The following is a 6000-nucleotide window of genomic DNA, read 5'->3' on the forward strand; positions in this document are numbered from 1 at the left end:
TTATTTGCTTGAAATGCAAGGCCACGGTAAAAAAAAAAAAAAAACTTTTCTTGAACTAATCTGGTGCTTTGGTAACCTTAAATAACTTTATTGATCTTTGGTCTTTTTTTTCACTCTATTTTATTTTAAATATCATTCCTTCTTCGCCTCTAGATAAATTTTGTTTCACTTTTCAATTCATACACAATTTTTACATTCAAACAAATGTTCATGCGTTTGAACTATACACTTCTCTAATCCTTCAGAAGAACAATAATGCTGAATACAATGCTGTTTTTCCTATCAAATATAAATAATTGCTATGTAACTGCTGAAAACAGATTACAATTAAGGGGCGCGATATCAAAGGGAGGGGGGATGGGGGAAAACAGTGGTCATATTTTGATTCAAATGTTCATTTTACATGTGAATCATCAAAAATGGTGTCAGAAGCATTTTGAAGGGGCATTTTTTGATGTGCAGGGTGATGGGTACCCGGGTACCCGGTTATTGAATATAGGTATAAAAATATTAAACGCTAAAAAAACTCCCCCCCCCCCAAAAAAAAAAACTTTTCTGAAAACACGGTTACAACTTTCTTTAGTTCACATTCTTGTAAACAACAAGGATTAAAAGCAATTTTACCAAGACCTAGTTAGAAAGGGTAAAAATTATGATAAAAGTCGCAAAAAAGGTACCCAGGTACCCGGTCATTGACGCTAGGGTTAAGAAATAAAACTATAACTTCGTGCGAAAAGTAAAACTGAAGAAAAAAGAAAAGAAAAGAGGTTAAGAAAGTATGTTCTTTCATCCATAAATTCCTATCTTCTGCTTTGAAAAGGGGTTCCTTGTAACCCCACAACAGGTACACGCACCTATTTGTAAATTTTATCCTTAATTAATATTGTTTTCATTATTTTGACTTCATAATCAACTTGTTACTTGTTTTAAGCATTTCGTCTTAATGTTTCTTTCCAAATTAATTCCTCATTTCTTTCACTTGCATTTTCTAGATTTTGATAAATTGATTTTTTTTCTTTGTTAAATGTTATGAAAGAACGGTTTTAAAGCCTCCCCCCTCCCAAGCCACACTAGCTGATAAACCACTTAGAAATTATTTTTGCTACTACACACTTCTATAAAGAATAAATGAAGAAAACAGAAAAAGAGGACAAAGAGTTAAAAAATTTTGAGCTACACATTTCTTTCTAAGGCAGGCATTTTCGGGAATTCACTGAAATAAACAAAATGTGTAGAACAATATTTCTTTTTTTTCCCTTTGTTAGAAATATAATTACATTTAAAAACTGTTAACTACAAAGTAGGGTCAGTTGGGGTAAAAGGAACCTATAAAGATCCTATGTATGTTTTGTGTTTAAAACTTTTATAAATGTCTTTGTAATAATTTTAATTATATTATTGGAAAATTAGATGTATTCTAGTTTCAATGAATGTTATTGCTTTAGGTTAATTTTTCATGTAAAATAAGTTCAAAAATATAAATTTTAATCAAGAATTAATTTTTAGTAAACATTTCATTTTATTTTTATTTAGGTTATTGATTTTTCACTGGTTTAGTATTGTTGCACTTGTTAGAAAGTATTGTGATAAGCAAGCAAAAATTCCTTTTTTTTTTATTTTTACTTTGTACTTTAATACCCAGAAGCAGTATTGAAACAATTGCTTAAATCTCTCTGTGAAATAAATACATAACTTCTTACAAATGTTTACACACATGCAGAATGTTGCATGCTAAAAATGCTTTTTAAAATTACCGGTTTCTGCCAACTCTTTTCTATTTTATGTGTGTGAGAACGATGCCTTACTGTATTTATTGTTGAACATCATTGATAAAGCTCAAAATGAAGATCGAAATTTGAAAGTTCTTGAGCACAATAATAGTGCTGACATTTTACTGAGATTTTTATCAATTTCTTTCCACTTATTAATGATTGTTTTTTACATATTATAGCTTTTTCATCCTACAGATTGGTCCTAAGCAGCAGATACCCCAGTACTTACTTAACTGTTCATGTTTGTGGAAAAGTGCCTTTGTTGCTCAAGTTCTTCAGTATGAAGTTTTATATGTATAAATACTTTGCGTGTATTGGGTGCTTTTAACTTAGTTATGGTGTGTGTTGTATATTTTTGAAACCTTTTATTGTAGATATACTGGTATTAAATGTACAGTTTGGTTTTTAGTATTGGAGTGTTTTCTTTTGCTGCCAAAAGTTTTATTAGTATTCTTCGAGGTATCCATTTCTTGGCTTGATCAACTGCTGAATAACTAATTTGAAGCACATTCCCCCCTCCCCCCAAGTCTGAAATGTTTTGAAAACATGTATCATTTCCCAAAAACTTTGATATTTTTTTCATTATATCATTTTTTAATCTTGTTCATTTTTCATTATAGTTATATAGCCTGAAAAAAAAAGCTTGTGCTCACTGAAAATAACAGTGAGCTGAACTCAGTCTTTTATGCTATTGCATTAAATTGCAGTGGTGTAAAACTTACAAATATTCTGAGACGAAAAACTGAAAAATAATTTTGTGAAGTTCATTTTATGTGTTGAAACTAATAAGATTTTTTGTCGCTTACCAATGAAAAGCACGCCAGAATTGCCTTTCATAAAAGAAAAATTAAATTGTTAAAAAAAAAAAAAAAAAACTGAATGTAATGAATACATATGTTAAAAATCACAAAAGCAACTCACAGCTTTCGTTAAAAAAAAAAAAAAAAAAAGATTACAATAGGGGTCTTCAATCAATGACCCGCTGAAGGTATTCTAATGGCCCAGAAAGCTTTTTTGACAAAATACAAACAAAACTTCAAAAAGAAAAAAAAAGGAAGAAAGAAATAAATGAAGTTTATGTCCCTCCAGTAATGTGTTTTTCTTTTTTAAGAGATTTTTTTTATTGTTGATGAGTTTTGATGCATCGTTATATGTATCATCATTATTCTGTTTCAACATTGAAAAAAAATGTACAAAATATATTAATCCTTATTCTAATGAACTTTTTTTGAGCACAAAACAATGGACAGTTTAAAAACTGTTAACCCTACAAATTCCACTTTGAAATTACTTAAAGTGCTGTAACATCTTTGCATTTTCAAATTTCTGCCCATGTTATTAATTTGACGGTTTTGTGGGCCCGCGATCTCCATGAATTTTTTGATGTGACCCTCGGTGGTAAAAGTTTGAATATCCTTATTTTACACCATAGAGTTACAGCCAGACCTCTGTATTAGGTCACTCCTCGGACATTCACGAAACGGATCTTATAAGCAGGGTGATCTTATGACAGTGTAGTAACATCTATATAAACAGTATAGTTCTTTGTAAAATTCAATGCTTTCACAAATATCAGTTTATTAGGTTATAGTTTTTTGATCTAGTTGAACCACTTAAATCTAATGGAATAAATAAATTGCATTAAAAAATTATAACTTTGATTTTTGAATAATTTTGCATACAAGTATGCTTGAACCAAAGAACTGATGTACAATGCACCTTGCTTAAAATAATCCATAATACGAAGTTTTCACAAATTTTCAAAGACATTTTGCATAATTATTTCCAAGTTTCTGTAATTCAAAAAAAAAAAAAAAAAAAAAAAAAAAAAAAAAAAAAATGCTTTTTCAAAGTTCAAAATAACTGTCTTATGACACTTGAACTGTAAATGCTTCTGCTTGTGTCACAACTTTGTTTGATGGTTGCACTCACTTACTACTGTCTTTTAAGCACTTTATACTACTTATGTTAATAGGAGAAAATACTTTTGGTTGATAAAAGATTGTTTACCACAGGAGATTCTTGGAAATGATTCTGTGTAGCACTGAAATCACCCACTCAGCATAAAAAAAGTGGCTCCATGAGCGATTGCAGTATTTAAAACTTGACCACATATTCAATTATCCATAACATAAAATTCCTATTCAATAAGCCAGAAATTTTGAAAAGTGACCTTATATCAAGGTCTGACTATAACTTTTCCAGTGGGACATCCTGAATTTGATTCTCCAAATGAACTCTGGTTTGTTGGATCGCTCCTTTATTTTAGTGACAAAGAGGATAATCTCAGTTGCCTCGAAATAAGTGTTTGCTAGTTGTAACTACTTTTATTCGTACTTTTATATCCATTCACGCAATTTGCTGTTTATATTTCATTACTAAGTTTTCAATTTTTTTTGCAAGAGGCAGTGAATGCTCTTGTAATTACACCAAAAAGATGATAAAATAATTGTTTTTATTTTACCTCAAATGCTTTTATATATATATATATATATATATATATATATATATATATATATATATATATATATATATATATATATATATATATATATATATTATATATATATATATATATATATATATATATATATATTTTAACAAACAGTTTGAAAACAAGAAACACTATATTTTTTTTGTTTGTCTTTGGGAAAAAAAACCAACGAAAAACTCTCCAATATCTCCTTTGTGTTGGAAAAATAAGATTGTAAAAAAAAAACGGAACGTAACAAATGCACATGTTAAAAATGACAATATTAACTCACAGCATTCTTCTTCATGACTTTAATAGTATACATAATTATGTACACACACCTGTGTACATAAAGAAGGCATAGATTGGTCATTTTCTTGGTACAAAATAATTTCAGAAAGGTATGTCTTGCAAAATATATTTAATTTTTTTCATTAAAATCGTTAATTTTTTAGTCTTGCTTCAATTGAGCAATTAAAAAAAAAAATGTAGGGGAAAATATCTGCTTTGTGGTTTAAAAAAAATGCACTTCATATTTGTGAAATAACTAGTTTTTGAAATCTAGAGTTTCAATTTTGAAGTTTTGGAATTAATTTGAATTTTGTTGAAAAATACAAAAATTCCTGCTATGAAAATGCAATCTAAATAGGCATCAGTTTTTTTTTTTTGCTTTTTTTATTCTGCAGAAAATTAGTTTTAACAAAGAGTTTTCCTAATTTAAATGTCAAAGAGGAACTCGAAATTCTGTGGGGATAATTTTACATACGAATTTATAAGAAGCCTTTTGAAGGGTTTTACACTGTGTTATTTTACTTTCATTTTAGCCTACTTACCCATAAAAGAAAGAAAAAAAAAACATAAAGAAATTAATACTTAATACATATTTAAAATATCGCTGAAATAAATAAATAAAAGGTCAAAATTTAGCAAAATAACAAAATAAATATTACTAAAAAACGAAAAATTAGAAAGTGAGTTTTGAGGTGGGGAAAAAATGTGTCTGTCTGTGTCCTCTCTACAAAAACTTTTGAAGGAATATAATTGGAATCGAGAGGAGGAATATTCAAATTGATAGGATATAGAATTTGGAATCACACAATTCGAACAAATGTTGTATTAATTATGTTCGAAAGATTCTGGCATGGGCACCTCATTCCCAAATTTTATTTTTTGATTTGAGCAATTTTTCATTCAATTTTAAACCATTCAAAAAATGGTATACATTAGCCCCTACGGAGAATTTGAAGGAAAATATAAATCCTGGAGTTATTAGTGGATTTAGGCGAAACAAAGTGTAAAAATCTTGACGTAGAAAATGTTCAAAAATGAACAATTCAAATTTAACATTAATGCCTACAAGGAAAGTTAAGACCTATATGTATAAATCCCAAACTTAAAGTTTTGAAACAATCTTCGTTGAAAAAAAAAGTTTTTAATGAAGGAAATGTTAAAATACAAATGTTCAAAATGAACAATTTCAAAAATATTAAAGTTTAACTCCAACAGGCAAATTTTAACCTAAAATTAACTTGCGTTATGGATGCGGAAGATATTCTCTATTTTCCCCCGAAACATTGCTAACTCAACTCATTCACCATCACTCAACTTTTCTGCACTAGTGCAAAACCAAAACCGGGAAAAAAGGTTTTTACACTCCTCTCTATTATACACTATTATATATGTTATTAAACATTTTAAGTAGGCTTGAGCAGGATTCTTTTATCAGAAGAGAACACAATGTTTACTAGTGTGAGC

General features: G+C 28.7%; 1 protein-coding gene across 2 annotated transcripts in view; it reads left to right on the forward strand.

The window, feature by feature from the left end:
- The window catches only part of LOC129231885 (isopentenyl-diphosphate Delta-isomerase 1-like), a 59146-nt gene extending 56966 nt beyond the window's left edge, over positions 1-2180 (forward strand). The window contains exon 7 of one of the 2 annotated variants that reach the window (XM_054866275.1): positions 1952-2180. The gene's annotated coding sequence lies outside the window, so the exon portion shown is untranslated. The remainder of the gene's footprint in view (positions 1-1951) is intronic. The other variant, XM_054866276.1, reaches the window with a different exon arrangement.
- Positions 2181-6000: the final 3820 nt, after the last annotated feature.

This window comes from Uloborus diversus, chromosome 1 (genome assembly GCF_026930045.1).
Source record: "Uloborus diversus isolate 005 chromosome 1, Udiv.v.3.1, whole genome shotgun sequence".
In the NCBI taxonomy this organism is placed as follows: Eukaryota; Metazoa; Arthropoda; class Arachnida; order Araneae; family Uloboridae; genus Uloborus; species Uloborus diversus.